The following is an 18,142-nucleotide window of genomic DNA, read 5'->3' on the forward strand; positions in this document are numbered from 1 at the left end:
AACTATTATATTCTATAGACTGTTGTATCTGTATCTGTATTTTGCAATAACAATTATTTGTATCTTTCTGTATTCAGTTGGAAGCAGGAGCTTAAACAAGAAATGTTTCAACTTAATGTTAAGCCCATTTTAATATGCAATTCTGTTCCATTTACAGTATGGTTTCCATATAGCATTCAGTCACAATATAACATGCTTTTTTCTTGTTCTTGTTTTACATTGGGAAAATAAATATGAATGCTTCTTGTTTGCTGATTGTCCACAGTTTATGTTCTACGTAAATTAATTTCAATGCAAAATTTCTAAAGCATAAATCTAAATATAATTTCTATTCACATGATTTTTTTTTTTTTTTTTTTTTTTTTGCTTCTTAATTGGGAAACTAATGATAATGATATTTTAACTGTGCATTCAAATCAAATGTGTCATTCAATGAAATGCCTTTTTAAATTATATATATAAGTGAATAATAATGATGATAATAATAATAATAATAATAATAATAATAATAATAATATTAATATACATCAAAATAAATATTTTAAATAAAACAACCAATCAAAAGTTTGTGGTCGGTAAGGTTTTTTAATGTTTTTGAAGAAGTCTCTTTATTGATGAAAAAATACCGTACAAGCAGTAATATTGTGAAATATAACTTCAAAGAACTGTTTTCTATTTAAATATATTTTAAAATGTATACGCTGTTTTTCCTGTGATGGCAAAGCTCCATTACTTCAGTCTTCAGTGTCACAAGATACTTCAGAACTCATGCTAATATGCTAATTTGCTGCTCAAGAAGCATTTCTTTTTCTCCTCCTTCTCCTCTTTCTTCTACTCGTTTTATCCACCTCCTCCTTCTCATTCTTCTTCTTCTACTTCTACTTCTACTTCTACTTCTACTTCTACTTCTACTTCTACTTCTACTTCTTCTTCTACTTCTTCTTCTACTTCTTATTCTTCTTCTTCGCTGAAAATGGTTGTGCTGAAAATTTAAATAGAAATTACATAAAATATAGAAATATGAATCGTTTGAAATTATTTGAAATAGAAATGCATTATACTTTAAATGTTTTTAGTGTATGTCATTGTTTTATTGCACATTTACAATGCAAGACAGGTGGCATTACCTGTATCATAAGGCTCTGTTGTAAATTGCAATACTTTTTCCTTGTGCTTGCTGAATGATTTTGTTATTCATAGAATTTATTCTTAATTATGAAATCATTATTAATTAATGTGCCATTTGGGACAGGTTAGTACACGTCATTTGTGAACTATAAGGATCTGAATTGATTGCAGGCTCAATCCCTGCAGAGGTTGTATGAACTATTCACCACAGAACCATCACCATTTAGCAAGACACCATCAGATTTCCCCTATAGGGATCTTCCTTGTGTGTTTTGGATAAAAGTGTCAGCAAAATGACAAATTAGTAAATAATAAAACACCTGAATGCGACCGTGTTTGGTTTTGAGTAAAACATGCATTAGAAACTAGGTAAGGGTAGAGGTCAACAGAAAACACTAGGCTTCACTTTGACTGAACTGTTTTAGCTTGCTAATTACATTTTGTTACCCATTTTAAGGACATGTCTGTCATTGTGCAACCAGCCAACCCAGCGTGATGGAGTGTTTTATGCAAATTTAAACACTCTTAAACCATCTCCTTCTTCAGAAAGTGTGTTTTTATGTGTGTTTTCATTTTGTGCTCCTTTGCCAGGAGATTAATGAGAGACGTGATGAATTCAGAGAGAGAGAGAGAGAGAGAGAGAGAGTCACGTTCAAGGAGAGTAATGTTCATTAAAAGCGAAGGAGTGAGACAGAAGATAAAAATGAAAAGAGCATGGCTTCACCCCACCCCGCCTACATTTGATGAATAAGAAAATATGCAGTCAGCAGAGGCTTTAAGAATCAAATGAAATATCAATTTAAAGCTTGTTACACTGAATGCCCCTTAGGTGTGTTCAAGTTTTCTCGGTTCCTGCCTGCATTAAAGTTTACCTTATGAAAAAGAGACCAGCCGACCGATGGGGATGGCTCATTAGTGGATTTGTTCATCTCATCATTTGACTTAAAGTGATGTCGGTTACAAAAGTGCTTGATGTCGAATTCCAAATCATTGAAAGATAAGGACCTGTTTTGATATTCTGGGAATATTTTGCCTCAAATATGATATATTTCTCCTTTGATCAATTGGAGTGGAACCAACTGAAATGATGTGCTACCTGAAGATTTAGTGTTTTTTGCTCACCAAGGCATCCACTTATATATATATAAATTTACAAATGTACAAATTTATATATATATATATATATATATATATATACATTTACAAATTTATATATATATGCATTTACAAATGTATATATTATTCATTTTATATATATTATTTATTATTATATATATTAAATATATTATTATAGATTTCCCCCTATGGACCTGACTTAGGTTGAACCTGGTGTCCTTGACACCTGAAAATATTATACTCAGTTGAGTTACCTCTGAACGTGCGAGTTGACGCCTAAGCCGCAATCTAGGAGAGTCTCACAAAGAGTCGAACGACGTATCGCCCCCTATCGAACACTATCACTTAGGAATAAGGTCTCACTTGGTAGTAAGGTCTCTAGTGTTTCACTAAATAACTTGTTTCCCTAACTAGCTTGCTGCAGCAATAATCGACAAACAGACTTCAGCAAATGTCCCTTAAATGCTTTAATCACGACCGGAAGAGTTCCCGAGCAGTTCTCAGGGAATCTCTCCCAAGAAGAAGCATGGCCGGATTCCAACAAATTCCATTGAGAATCCCACCGAAAACACAAATACAACAGTTTTTATAGAATAAGGGGTATGGCAAAATGACATGAAACTTAACATAATTTCCCACAATTTGATTGGTTCTTCATAGACAAACCCTTCTGTTGCTAGGTAATGATTCCTTCATAATCACAGGGTTTCAAACCTAGTCATCTGTCTAGTTTAATTTCCCCTATTTGTTATTTTTACACACACACACTCAAAGTCACAAATTTTCCCAAAATGGGGACACATACATTTAGCCAAAGAACATATGATTGTTGTTCCTGCAAGAAAAAAATCCATCACAATGTATACAAATTTACATAGACATTTTTTTTCTGCGACACAAATAATTTTCTGCAGACATTACTCCAGTCTTCATTGTCACATGATCCTTCAGAAATCATTCTAATATGCTGATTTGGTGCTCAAGAAACATTTCCTATTATTATCAATTTGTTTGGTCAATTATTTTTGCAAATAGTTTATAAGCTCTGACCAACTTTACTTTTTGTCTTTCTAAACATACTAGTTTGAATTTGTAAAATCAATTTACAACTACATTAACATTTGGCGTGCATTTGGTAAACGCTTTTATCCAAAGCTACTTACATTGCATGCAAGGTACAGTGTACATGTCATTGGTTCAGGCATTCTCTGGAAATCGATCCCATGACCTGAGCTCTACTGATTGAGCTAGGAAGAAGAAAATTCAGTTGCAATTTAAAAAATGTCTCTGCACGTTGAGGAAACACTTATCTAAAGTGGACAGCTCTGACCTGCTTGACCAAGATTGCCCAACAGTAAACCAGATCCTTTATCCATCTAGACTAGCTTTGACCAATTAACTCTTTCCACGCCAGGTTTTTTTTTTTTTAAAAAAGCGGCGTTTTGGACCATTTACAAAAAAAAAAAAAAAATGTCATGGCCCCCATAATATTTTGTTGTATGAATACCAGGCTGAACATGCAATATATCAAAAGAAAGAACAGATCCTCTGCTTTAAAAATGTATTAAAGCTGCATGTATTATTTTCTTTCTTTCTTTTATCAACACTTGAATGTGGGTAAGTTTAATAAGTCAAAATAAAATAACTTTATTTTAGCAAAAACTGAGAAAATCACGTTTTTGTCAAAGACTACATCCATATCAGATTCAGAACAATGATCAAAACACAGATGGAGTAGATCGAATCCACCAACAGCGCTAATGCTTGCACAGTCCTATACCTCGTCCTGGGTCGACATTTCATTCAGTAACATTAGGCAGTTTTGATTTATATGCTGTTCAATATTGATGATCGCATTATTTTACTAAATGCATCTGCTTACATATACTATTCTTGTTTCTGCTTATTCACATGTCTTTTGATCAGAAGATTCAGTGCTCTTTCAGAAGATGTCATAGCGCCCCCTACCGTATAACAGTGAAAACACGGAGAGCCGGAATATTCCGTCAATGGCGGGAAAGCGTTTTCTCACAAATGACAGAAATTTCAGTCAATGGCAGGGAAAGAGTCAATGGCCAACTTGGACAAGCTAGAAACCATGTAAAACTATGCTTAGGCTGGTCTTAGTTGGATTTAGCATCATGACTTTTTTAAAAAGTTGGTTGAGTGTGTGTGTGAATTGAGGAATCTGTACAGCATTAACTTGTTTGACTTTTCCAGAAATGTGTGTGTGTGTGTGTGTGTGTGTGTGTGTGTGTGTGTGTGTGTGTGTGTGTGTGTGTGTGTGGGTGTGTGTGTGTGTGTGTGTTTGTATGTGTGTGTGTGTGTGTGTGTGTGTGTGTTGTCTGCTGCCTTTGACACTGTGAATCATCAGATCCTTATGTCCACCCTCTCATCACTGGGCATCACAGGAACTTCACTCCACTGGTTTGAGTCCTATCTCACAGGTAGGTCCTTCAGGGTCGCATGGACAGGCGAGGTATCCAAAGCACATCAGCTGACCACAGTGGCTCCTCAGGGTTCAGTTCTTGGACCCTTGCTCTTCTCCATTTACACCACATTACTGGGACACATCATGCAGGCACATGGTTTCTCCTACCACTGATATGCTGATGACACACAGCTCTTCCTCTCATTTCAACCAGATGATCCCACAGTAGCTGCACGGATCTCAAGCTGTCTGGCAGACATCTCGACATGGATGAAGGAACATCACCTCCAGCTCAACCTGGCAAAGACTGAGCTTCTTGTCCTCCCTGCCAATCCGTCTCTACAACACGACTTCACTATCCAGCTAGATTCATCATCAATCACCCCATCAAGGTCGGTCAGAAATCTTGGAGTAACATTTGATGACCAGCTGACCTTCACAGATCACATTTCAAAGACAGCTTGATCATGCAGGTTTGCATTGCACAGCATCAGGAAGATCAGGCCTTTCCTAACTGAGCATGCAACACAACTTCTCGTCCAGGCCCTGGTCATCTCTAGGCTTGACTACTGCAATGCTCTTCTGGCTGGACTTCCATCATGTGCAACTAAACCTCTACAAATGATTCAAAATGCTGCAGCTCGTCTTGTCTTCAACGAGCCCAAAAGGGCCCATGTCACTCCTCTGTTCATCTCTCTGCACTGGCTACCACTCGCTGCTCGCATCAAGTTCAAGGCATTGACGCTTGCTTACAGATCTATCACAGGCTCAGCTCCCTCCTACTTTCACTCACTCCTACGAGCCTACATCCCTACCAGAAGCCTGCGATCAGTCAACGAGCGATGTCTCATGGTTCCATCACAGACAGCCACAAAATCACTTTCCAGAACATTCTCATTCACAGTTCCATGCTGGTGGAACGCTCTCCCCACCCTCATCCGGAATGCAGAATCCCTGGCAACATTCAAAAGACAACTGAAAACCCATCTCTTCCATGAGCACTTAACCTCATAAAAAAAAAAAAAAAAAAAAACACGTTCCTTTTCCTTTAAATCCTCGCTTGTCGGGCTTATACTACTCTGAACAATGCCTGAACTTCATATTTTGAGCACTTTTTGCGTTGTTTTTTGCCTCTTCACGATGACTCGCTTAATTTTGTCCTAATTTGTAAGTCGCTTTGGACAAAAGCGTCTGCTAAATGACTAAATGTAAATGTGTGTGTGTGTGTGTGTGTATGTGTGTGTGTGTGTGTGTGTGTTGCCTCTGTGTTTGAAATATAGGCAAGTTGAAAGGGCTGATAAAAGAGGGGGCAAAGACAGCAAAGACATCATGTCAGTCAGTGATGTTGCCAATGATCCCAATGACACACTGCCATATATGGAAACATCATATCATAGGTGCACGATACACATGCGTGAAATTTGATGTGAAAATGAAAATTGCATCATACACCTTCACCATTTCTGTATCAAAAAGGCACACACACGCTCACAACTGCACGTCCCAAATTTCAGGCAGTGAGGTGTTATCATTTTCGGGGTTGTTGCAGGCAGCCAGTTGCCATGCTACTGATGAAAGGCTTAGGTATCATCAGGGCTGTGTGTTACTGTGATGTCTGCCTCCTGTTTGAGCCTGTTTGAGCCGGAATGGCCCTGATTACAGCACATAACAGTCTCTCTGAGAAAATTGGAACACATGAGAATTCTGACCTCAGACTCTGCCCTAATTTAGAGCTCTTGTGGATGCTATACAACAGGGAAACCACAGGTGTACAGGCACTTAGTTATTTTAGAAACAAACACCTACATTATGGAAGGCTGTTTCTGCTGGCTAGCAGATGCGATTAAATCTCATGATTATTATTCCTGGTAAAGTAACAATTGTGAGAAATAATTGGAATTATGAAATATAAAGTCACTTATAGCTAGTTACCCTCCTCCATCCCCAGCTCCCTCGTGTCCAGTCAGGACTTGGCCTTCTGATATTCCTCTTCAAATCAGACTCATTTTTCTTGAATTATGTTGCTAAATTATTGATTACCCTAAGGAGGGTTATCGCTGCTCTCCCTGCTCTTATTCATGCTAGGCTGGGCAGGGAGTTCTTGCCCAGAACAGAACCATACCGCCAATCCAAACTGTATGCTAATTGTCAATCATCATTGACGATAGTGGTCCTGATAGAAGTAAGGTTGCAATTGTGATGTGTAGTCACACTCATGAGAAATTGTGATATATTCATGAGAAACAGTGACAATTATGAGAAATATTGTTGCAATTGTAAAATATAGCTGCATGCATAAGTAAGTCGTAATTGTGGTCCAGATCACTAGTAGTTCCTATAGTAATTAGTGGTGCATTTTATGATATTCAGAGTAAAAAGGGTAATTGATTACATCTCAGACACACGTTAATGTTAAGATTAGTAATTCATTGGTAGTACTTAATGATTCATCATAGTTATTAATGAGCCTAATCTTATTCAGTAATTATTGATGACCTAATAAGGAACTGTCTAGGTCCTAAATTTGCTATTACTTACTGATTAAGCTTGTTTCCATATTAGTTAATAATAGTAGCTGAAGTGTTAATATAGTACTACTCATTTGTCCTGCATTACTTCCTGCATACTTACCTATTAATGACGGACCATTATTCTAAAGTGTTATTATTTACTTGTGATAAATAATGCATTCAAGAGAAATAGTAACAATTATGAGAAATAAATTGACATCTGAAGTAATATATGAAATGACTTCATATGTCACAATTCTGATTTATTTCTTTGAATTGTTGCTATTTCTCATAAATGCAGTGTTGTTGTTTTTTTTTCTCACAAGTAAATAATAACACTTTAGAATAATGGTCCATTATTAATAGGTAAGTGTTCAGGAAGTAATGCAGGACAAATGAGTAGTACTATATTAAATGGAAAACATTTTCTATTTGGGGAAGGAGGTGGAAACGGGCTTCCATAATAAACCTAAATGCACACACAAGTGTTGACCTGTTTTTTTGTGTTGCAAACATGTCTTTCTATGCATGTATACTTGATCCCATCTGCTAATGAATTTGCTTTTTGTTAAGGAAGTGACATCATTCACCCTGTAGTGAGGTGGGAGATCTGGGCTGATTGACAGCTGATAGCACAGACATCTCCTGAAAAATTGTTAATGTTGCACATCTACAACTCACATTCTCCTACACACATAGATCAGAACTGCCCGGATCAATACTGATATTTCATGTCTGAGGTCATTTATACATTAGCAGTGGTCTAAGGACAGTCATGCAGGATAACTGGTCACAGCAGGGAGTTTGACCGAATAGGAAGACCTCTCGTTTATAGGTGAATGTGGAGTGCTTTTCGATGTTTCTCTCTGTTTGTCTCAAGTGAACACACACAACTTTACACACACATGAGGCTGTGTGAGAGCAAAAACAGTTGAAATAAAGTCAAATAGTCAATTTGGTATTTTCACACTTGGATGACCATGACTGTTTCATTTGGGAGTTGCTGGAGTTTGTTTTCTCTCTCTCTCTCTCTCTCTCTCTCTCTCTGCTTCTCGCTTTTTTCCCCATTCTCTCTCTCTCTCTCTCTCTCTCTCTCTCTCTCTCTCTCTCTCTCTCTCTCTCTCTCTCAGTGCGACCCTGGCATTTCCATTAAGATGGGAGAACAGCAAAAGCAATTTAATCTGACACATAACAAATAAGGCGGCACCATGTGTTGCATGCAAAAATTGGCCTATTCACATAATTGGTGATTTAGAGCAAGAACATATATAGCTAGGCCGAGCTCAACCTCGCTGATGTATCCCACTTCTATTGGCTAGAGATGATGACATCACAGAGTTTGCGTTTCCCATAGCAATGCCCCGCCCCGCAATGTTAAGTTTAGTATTTACAGCTACACCAGAGAGAACAAGACAAGGAAGACAGTGGGAAAGAGAGATCAGTCGAGAGATTTAACCCTTTGACATGGATGATCAAACCGGTGTGATCATTCTAGGCGAGTCCCTGAGGCGTCTGATCAAACCGCCGTTCTTTGAAAGTTCAGCACGTGATGTAATAGAACTGCAAAATTCAAATCTGCTTTCATGCTTCTGCTGACCCAGAGAGAGCGCTTGTCATTTATATGCATGAAAGTCTTTTCAACCACAAAATATCTTTATTTTTATATTGCTAACATTCAAATAATCACAAAAATACTGGATTTTCTTTTTATATATATATATATATATATATATATATATATATATATATATATATATATATATATATATATATATATATATATATTGTTAAAAAGTAGAGACAAAAAATAAGCAAAAAATATTTTAGGGGTTTCCATCATTATGAAAGTATTATTATTAAATAATTATTAAAAATCAAGCAATGTTTATCAAAATATAAATTTAAGAACCAAAATATCCAATATTTCCTAATCTTGCAAAATATTGAATCATTATTGAATAACATCAATTAGATTTAAAATAAATATATAAAAGTAAACTCAAATTTATACGGTATTACTCTATAGCTCTTATATTATGTTGTGGGTCAATCTGACCTGTTATTATTTGAGTTGGACTAGTTAAAGGGATAGTTCTCATTTAGGTTCATGAACATGCCTGCAAAGTGTTGACATTCTGATATGTTGTGGAATGTCTAAATTAATTTTGCCTATCTGAACACCCCTTAAGATTGTCTCTGCTTGGATTGAAGATACAGATGCCAATTTTCCTCTTGACAACAAAGATGTATAGTGTTTAACTACTTTTTTATGTATCAAGTTTTACTACTTATGATGCATTAGAAACTCAAAACGCGTCTGCTGTCTGTCTAAATTCTAAATGACTTTCGCCGATATTATAGTAAATTACACTGATCTAAATAATACTTCCCTCATCAATTCACAATACCTCCATTCGATATCCTCTGAAATTCAATTTAGAGGAACATATGCTTTAATAATACGAAAGCGCAAATGATGATTTGAGTTTTATCAAAATCCTTCTCCTTTCCCTTTTCTGAAAAGCCATTTGATTGGTAATGTACGTGCCTCCATGGGAGAAAAAAAATGAACCTGATGTGTGTGAACCAATCAAGTGCTTTGAGAGATACCGCATGAAAGGAAAAGAAGAATTGCTTTGGTAATGAATTATTGAATGGAGAACAAAATGATGCCTTTGAAGAGAATCAACCCCACAGGGAATCATTCAAAGGGAGAGAAAGCGAGAGAGAGAGACAGAGAGAGAGAGTTAGCTACTAAAACAGCCTTTTCCCTGCTGAATGGCTCTCTTTTGCTTAAAAGCAAAATCCTTCTTTGTTGCTTTTTGATTTGCATGAAATTGTTTACTACCTTTTTATGTCAGCATGAGGCAAACACAGGCTGAGGGAGAGTGAGGGGCATAGTCCATGTGGAAAAGACGGAGGAAAAAAAGAGACTGTGTGGGGTACAGCGAAGCGACAGAGGGGGGAGTTGTTGAAGTTACGTCCGTGGATGTGAATAGACAGTTCTATTCTGACCATTGCGCCTTGCAGGCTAAGCGCTGTCAACCTCGCTTACGACTGATTTCCGTGAAGCGTGTGTATGTGTGTGCGTGTTGTTGTGTGTGTGAAATGAGCAGCTAGTCTCGACCACCTGCTCCCTCTGGCTGCTCCTGCCACTATCAGATGTGTCACATGGAAACGGATCCCTCCGAAAATCTGTCCGTTCCTCCTAGAATTCCCTTCAAATACGTGACCTTGATGGCTCATGCTGTGACATAAACATGCTGTTCTCTTTCCTGATTGGCTGTAGTCAATGCTTTAGGACCAGTTACATCCTGTCTGTTTTTATCGTGGAATATGATCTTATCCTATAGCATGATGATTTAATTCAGAGCTCACAACTTGGATGTGTGCATGTTTGCTGCTGCCACCTGCAGTAGGTAAATTAGCACCTGTGTGTGTGTGTGTGTGTGTGTGTGTGTGTATTTGTGTATAACTTTGCTTACATATGTACCATTGCTTGTGGTTTTTGCTATTGTGCTGATTAAAATCAAGGCACTGTGTGCATAAGCGAGTTTGTGTTAATGTTTAATGTGTGTGTGTGACCATGCATGTTTGTTTCTCTGTGTGTGTATCTGCCAGGAGGCATGGGGAGAGTTACTGATGCGTCAGCAAAGCGTCACTGTGTGTGTGCGAGTGGATGTGGTTTCCTCTATTATTCTGTCTTTCTTGTCCCCTCCCCTTCTGTTACTTCCTGAGCTGTTAACTTTATCTGCACTCATCCTAATATGTTTTGAAATCTTAAAACAGACTGACTGGTTTCATTTATCCATCCATTACATCTATGATGTGGTGAAAATTGTATTTTAATTGTTTTTGTAAACAAATGGCGTACTCCTTTGTCTAATTGCATAGCTAGCATTTTATGTATCCTAAATAAACACAATTAATTAATGTTCTAACTTTATGCATAATTTGACAACATTACAGCTGGACTGAAACAATGAAAATATTCTGCACACAAGTTATATTAAAGGAGAACTCCGGTCAATTTTAACATTGAGCTCATTTTTTTGTCAATTTGGAGTGTCGATTGTCCAAAGTAGTCGAATGTCGAGTTCACGCGCATAGGTTTAGTTACCTATGATCACGCGCGTGAACTCGGCAATCGACTACTTTGGACTTCAACTGAAAACAGGATGTAAATACAGGTATTTGCGCTGGCTTAAATAACATCATTTTTATCCATTTCTTTCACATCTACTGCAGTCAGATTTACTCGTGTTCACTCTGAAGGAATCACTCACATGACCTGTGCACTTGTAATGACACATCAAGGATGTTAAGAGGCTAAAAGCAGGTTTAAATATTGCCCCATTGAAGTCAACAGGGTGCAAATTTTTAAAAAGAGGATAACACGGTGTAGGCAACACCGATTTTTGTCGTTGTTCTCTGTATTGACAGCACTCCAAATTGACAAAAAAATTAGCTCAATGTTAAAATTGACCGGAGTTCTCCTTTAAGCTCGATTTGTCTTTGTTTTCTTCACACTTAATCACATATTTCATCTCAAGCATGCTCTCAATTGACACTTTTGTTTCAAAGTACTGCTGCACGATTAATCATATCGCAATCGCAATCACGATGTCAAGCCTACGCGATTATATGACGCAAAATGCAATTTTATATTAAATAAACAAATTAGCGCTGTTAATGCAATTAACGCAACATCTGTTATTTTTTTGGCATCCTTTGGCTAGTGTTACATGATCCCGCTCTTATTCATGCAAATGCTTTTAAACATTCATGCGCGATAAGACAAAAAAGAACGCGCTGCCTGTGAATGTCCTGACTGTGACACACAGAAAGACTCGCGCTAATATCGTGCGTGCGCACAAAACAGCATGCCAGAATACAGTTCTCTTTCGAGCTTGAACGAACAATAACACACACAATTATGCCAAAATGTCTTTTTGTCTAGTATCTTCATAACATAAGAGTAGTCTTATGATGAACGTGAAGAGTTGTGACTCGTGAGAGAATGAGGCGCGTGTGAGATCCGCGTCTCAGACAGCAGCGGCTGGACTTAAAGGGACAGTACACAGTAGCCACTAATTATATCTGTCGCTAAAGTTAATCAAAGAACAAAGATGGGCGGTTTCTTCATTAGGGCGATTGGGCGACGCACCACCAAAGTGTGAAAGGGACTTTTTCAATCACATTCACAATCTTATTCAACCACAGTTACTCTAGCCGTCACTGTATGTTCTGCCTCTGTATATTGTCCAATCAGCCTCATGTCACGTTCTGTGGAGTACCACCTCTTTTTGGGCGATTTCACTCTGGCTGAGAATCGCCCAGAGTGTTCCCATAGACTTACATTCAAAGATGTTTTTTTTCGAACTGCAGGCACTGCAATGCATTCTCTATGGGTTCCGGGAGGGCTCGCACTAATGTGCTTACGTCATCATACGTATTCTTAAAGGGATACTTCACCTCTGGAAAGATGAATGTGTATTTAAAATAGGTCATTTATGTAGAAGAAATGTGAAGAAATTTTTTAATTTGGAGCTTTCTAGACTGAGAAAAGCCAGAAAATGTATTTTTGGCTTATATGGATGAAAGACAACAACTCCCAGAATGCACTTGCTTCGCTGCCCTAGGAGGCCACTCCCAAGCCACGCCTACCGGTTAGAGAGCGCAGTTGAAAACAACAAGGTTAGGCTACTAGTGAGTCTCCGTGACGAGTTTGCCTGGGATTTCGAGATCGCCCAAAATGTCCGGGATTCGGCTTTTGCGTTCTACAGTCGCCATTCATCATGTTTACTGTGGCGAGCAGGACGAGGCTGAGGGGCGCGGGAGAACGGCGCGAGGCCGGTGGCGTGATTACTGTTGAGCGACACCTCTGAGACGCAGTGGTCTCGTATCTCTCACGGAGGAGCGGGAATTTTCTTAGCAATGTTAAAACGCACATCAACCGATCACTTGTTTAGCGTTCATGTAAACATTACATTCAAATTCACCAATCGGAATGAATTCAGTTAGACTGAAACAAAAGGTGTGCATGTAAACAATGAATGGCGACCGCAGAAAGCAAAAGCCGAATTTTTTTGAACATTTTGCACGATCTCGACGGCCGGACATGTCCGGGAAAAAGAGGATAGTAACCCCTACTACTCAGTTTTCTCCACAGAACAAGAGCCTGCTAGCTTAGCTTCCAAAGAAAGACGGCTGAAACTATTGCCGCGTTCCAGGCAACCTGTAACCCGTGTTTTTCCAACCTTATACCTGTGAAAGTGCACTGGAACGGCAGTCAAACCCGTGACTTCCCACCCGTGAACTCGTACTACATCGATGTACTCCCAGTTATGAGTTGGAAAAACACAGGTTACAGGTTGCCTGGAATGCGGCATATGTGTACATTTTGTGAGTGAGATCCCACCCTCTATGGGCGGGTTGAAAACATGCGGAACAGCTCCTTCTACTGGCTGTAGTCTTTAGCCTCTGGCCAGAATTTTTTTTTTTCTTTTTTTCCAGACAAAAAATACATAAATCTCTCAACTCAGGGGGATATGAGGGTGGAAAGCACGGTAATTCGAAAATACTACAGGTTTTCTACTAATACAAAGCTTAATGCTAAATCCTGAAGTATCCCTTTAACTTGTGCAGCGATTGGTGGGAACAAACATACACTATTAAAAATCTTTAAGATTAAGTGACAAATAATATTTGAAAACAATTTTGAATTTGAACAACAAGAAAAAATGAAACACTACTTTAATATCTTTATCAAATGTGATTAAAATAATAAAAAAGAGAACGAGAGCGAGAGACACTGTTGACTGTTGAGTTGAGGCCAATTGAACTTGAACAACGTCATGGCGAACGCAGTTAATTCTATCGTGTCATTAAATTTTTGATCACTTTGCTACTTTGAAAGAGAGAAGAGCAAAATTTCAGTATAAGTAAGTAGTGTATTAAGCGAGTAATGTGATGTAAGCAGTGTAATAATAGTGAGTAGTGTAAATAGTGAGTAATGTACAGGGTTCGTACGGGTGCTTGAAATCCTTGAAAGTGCTTTAATTTTGATGTGTTTAAGGTTTGAAAAGTGCTTAAATTTTGGATAAAATGCTTGAAAATGTAACTATATTTCTTTCACAACAAATATTTATCTGACGGAATAGTTAGTTTATTACAGTTTTCCTCGATTGCTTAAACACATTTCTTGAAACTATGCCTCGTATTCACAAAACTGTAAACACAAATCCATAACGTCTCACCCAATTCCCCAAACATCCTATTTTCAGGTCAAAATGAAGCTCTACACTCAAAACCATTCACTCTTGCTGAAAAACCAAACTTTGCCCTCAGACAGGACACACAAGCCCTCAAAATCACACACACTACAACATAGTCTAACACACTGGTGCAATAAATTCAAAACAACATTTACAAAAACACAAAGATCTATCAGGAAGTGACTTGCTTTCCTTTTCCAAACACAACTAATCAAAATGCTACACTTATTCACCAGGTCACACAGACACACTCCTCACATGTGCAAACACTAATTGCTTAACTGATCACTAACCAATCACTGCTATACAGTAGTATAGGCCTAAATAGGTCAAAGGTCAGATGATCTGTCTTGAACAATGGATTCCTGGGACCCCCTGGGACCCCCCAGGACACCCACCCCACACCCCACACCCCACACACACACACACACACACACACACACACACACACACACACACACACACACACACAATTGTGTTATTTACTGTATTCTAAAGAATATACTTTTGGTTTACAGTAGGCTACATATGTTTATAGTTTTGTTGTATGCTACTGTAAACAACAATAATGTTAGACCTAATAAATATTTTCTGTTTCTACATTGCATTGGTGTTTACAGTGTACTTGTTACATCAGATTACTTTCACTGTAGAACATTGTATTGAAATGTAGATATAAGCCTATGAAAGACCAAAGAGCTTTAGATTTAGAACAGCAGTGTTTACATGGTATATCCAAAAATGTATTATTATGAAAGAAGTGTGATGCAAATGCATTTGATGCAAATGCTTCATTCTGACATGTGTTTATGGCATTTTGAATGCAGTGTTGCATTTTGAAGGAGATGTGAGGCATTTTGCATTTTGTGTGTGCAGTTTTGAGAATTGTGTGTAGAGATTTGAAAAAAGGAGACTTAGTTTTGAAAACGTGTGTAAGCAATTGGTAAAAACTGTATTTTCCTTGAGAACCAAGCAAGTTGACTTATGAAACCATTTGTTTATTATATCGCATATCGCAATCGCAATATTGACCTCAACTATCGCAATATGACATTTTCCCCAAATCGTGCAGCCCTATTTCAAAATAATAAGTAACAAATATATATATATATATATATATATATATATATATATATATAAATGATGATGGCATGGTAAAAAAAAAATTTGTTTTCCTTGAAAAATGTGCTTACGCTTTAAAATATTAAATATTTGTTTAAAATAAGATTTTTTAAAAATGCCACTTGGTGTGATCTTTTGTATTATAATGCAAAAACATTCATAAATTTTTAACGTCTCTTAAGTGTCCAAATACTTTTTGGAGCACTTAGAGGAATTAAACGATGTATTTCATATCCCGCGAAAGCCTTTTTTTCTTGCATTTGAAGTAATAGATGTGTGTTAGCCTTGGCTGTGTTGTATAGGGCTTTCACCCTGTGTGTGTGTGTGTGTGTGTGTGTGTGTGTGTGTGTGTGTGTGTGTGTGTGTGTGTGTGTGTGTGTGTGTGTGTGTGTGTGTGTGTGTGTGTGTGTGTACACAATTGTCCATTGGTTGCAGGCAAGATGGCGCTGGGCCAAATGGAGTCACTGAGCTGAATGCTGTGTATATGAGTAGAGTATGAGGGTGGAATTGCCTGGGTACACTGGCCAATGGTATGGGCACTCCCTGCCTGGCTGATAATTATAGCCTAGATACACACACACACACACACACAGATGGCATGGACAGTCTTATGGTCCCCAGAGGATTTGTTTGGCTCTTTCTGCTCTTTCTGTTTTCTGAATCTGTCCTTCTGTCCCTCTTGCTCTCTCTTAGGTGAAGCGTGTGTGTGAGTCTGGAGGGATCCTGTCATGTGGACAGACAGAAACTATAAAGCTAAGACCTGCAGCCATTTCAGGTGCTCGGAAGAAAGGACCGTGGCATATCAGGCCTGGGGAATTCTGTCAGGAGATTTGGGAATACTGGCATTCTGGAATATCTCAAGCTCCTTCAAGGTTATCTCGGAAAGCTCACATGGAGGATTAGAGAAAATGAGGCTGGCTGGCAAATCCAAGTTCATTATCTGCTGGTTTTAGTGCAAATGGGTCAGTTCCTAGTTTCGATGACCATATATTCATATATTTAGTACCCATTCTTTGAGTTTCAATCCAAATACATGATTATTTCTAGTGAATTTTACAGTAAAGGACATTACAAACGTTTGTGGAAGTCAGTGGAATTTCAGAGTTCTGGTAATTTAGTCCTCCATCTGATTTGAGGTCCGTTTAATATGTTTTACTTTAGCCAAGAGAGTAATTTCAGATTGGAAGGAACTGATCCTCGGCCTGATTGAGTCATTCAATCATTCAGTCCTTTAAAAAGGCTTACCTACTTCCCCGGCCAATCACAGCCTCCGATGAGGCGCAGGTCAGGAAGGTGGCGGCTGTTAATGCCGTCTGCTCCTCTAAGATAAATCCTCCAACAACTTACGAATTATGAACTGGAACGGTGTCTATTTTTTTACTGAGCGTTATAATTTATTCTCTTCATCCGAGCTTGTTTTATTTGACATTTCCTGCTGACTGGTGTGTAAAATTTGTCAAAGCGTCAAATTGAGCGTGCTTGTTTGTTTGCATCGTGGAAATTGTTAAGGTTACAAAATGACGCCATTTGAAGCGCGAACGCACATTAAAGTGCCTTTCATTCCCGATCACACGCACAATCATTTCAGTTAAAATGCAATAACTCTATGGTGCTGATATCTGAAATGATATATTTCCCATCTGGCTGCAATGGTGTGTGTAGTGTGTGTTTCTTTGAAAACAGAGACGGCTGCGTTTAACGAAGTTCAGAGTTCAGCCTTTTTAGAAGACTGGCTAGACTGCCAATTACTCTGACTTTGTTTCCGTAGAAACGCTCAATTATGGGTAATATGCTAATAAGCAGCAAGCAGGCTGCCTCCTGTGTGAGCTGCTTTGAGTTTGTTCTTTTAATCTCCCTCTATTTCAACAAAATCAAACACTGCAAATCAACTTAAAGGATCTGTGCTAAACACAGTCATGAAACTGTAACAGTACACGCAGCAAACACTTCAACTGTTGTTGAGCAGGTGCAACTGTCAAGTCCATATATATTCAGAAATGTGTAAATTGTGTGTAAAGTGTGATTTACTGTAGGAAAGGGGGATAAAAAGAATGAAAAAATCCCATTCTCAATTGTTTCTCCAAGACAGGAACAAATTGACACTTTTGCAAGGAGACTCCTGTGATCTTTTTTGCAGTTTCTTAAGAGATCCTAACAATGGCTTAAACTCTGGTTTGCTAAGATACCAAAGTCTGTGATCAGAAGTTGAAAATTTCCTAATGAACTCAAACATTTTACCTCAGATTCTTCCAAAAGCAAATTATTATCCCGAAGAAAATGTTATTCCTTAGAGGCTATATTTCGTTGCGAGACTTAATGGAGGTCTTTATTATGTTTTGTTTCATTATCAACAGATAGTCTCCTTAAGCTTTAGGAGAAGTAACAGTAGACACAAATATGAACTTTTTTGGACATATAGTAAGAGTATAGAGCTGTAAAGATTGATAACATTGCTCAGATCATTTGGATGGATTTGATGATACATGTTCATATTGAGTTCATATTGAATCTTTGACATTTGTATTGTATGGCAGACTTACAGTAATTCTGTGCTCAGT

General features: G+C 38.0%; 1 pseudogene across 1 annotated transcript in view; it reads right to left on the minus strand.

Annotated features, from left to right (window-relative positions):
- LOC307149455 overlaps window positions 1-18,142 on the minus strand; it is a 426,481-nt pseudogene that overhangs the window by 16,560 nt on the left and 391,779 nt on the right. The window contains exons 6-7 of the transcript in view: window positions 5,879-5,938; window positions 4,439-4,589 (exon numbers count right to left, since the gene is read on the minus strand). The product of the transcript in view is annotated as an uncharacterized misc_RNA (transcript). The remainder of the gene's footprint in view (window positions 1-4,438; window positions 4,590-5,878; window positions 5,939-18,142) is intronic.

The sequence above is a fragment of the Squalius cephalus genome (genome assembly GCF_949319135.1).
Source record: "Squalius cephalus genome assembly, chromosome: 2".
Lineage (NCBI taxonomy): Eukaryota > Metazoa > Chordata > Actinopteri > Cypriniformes > Leuciscidae > Squalius > Squalius cephalus.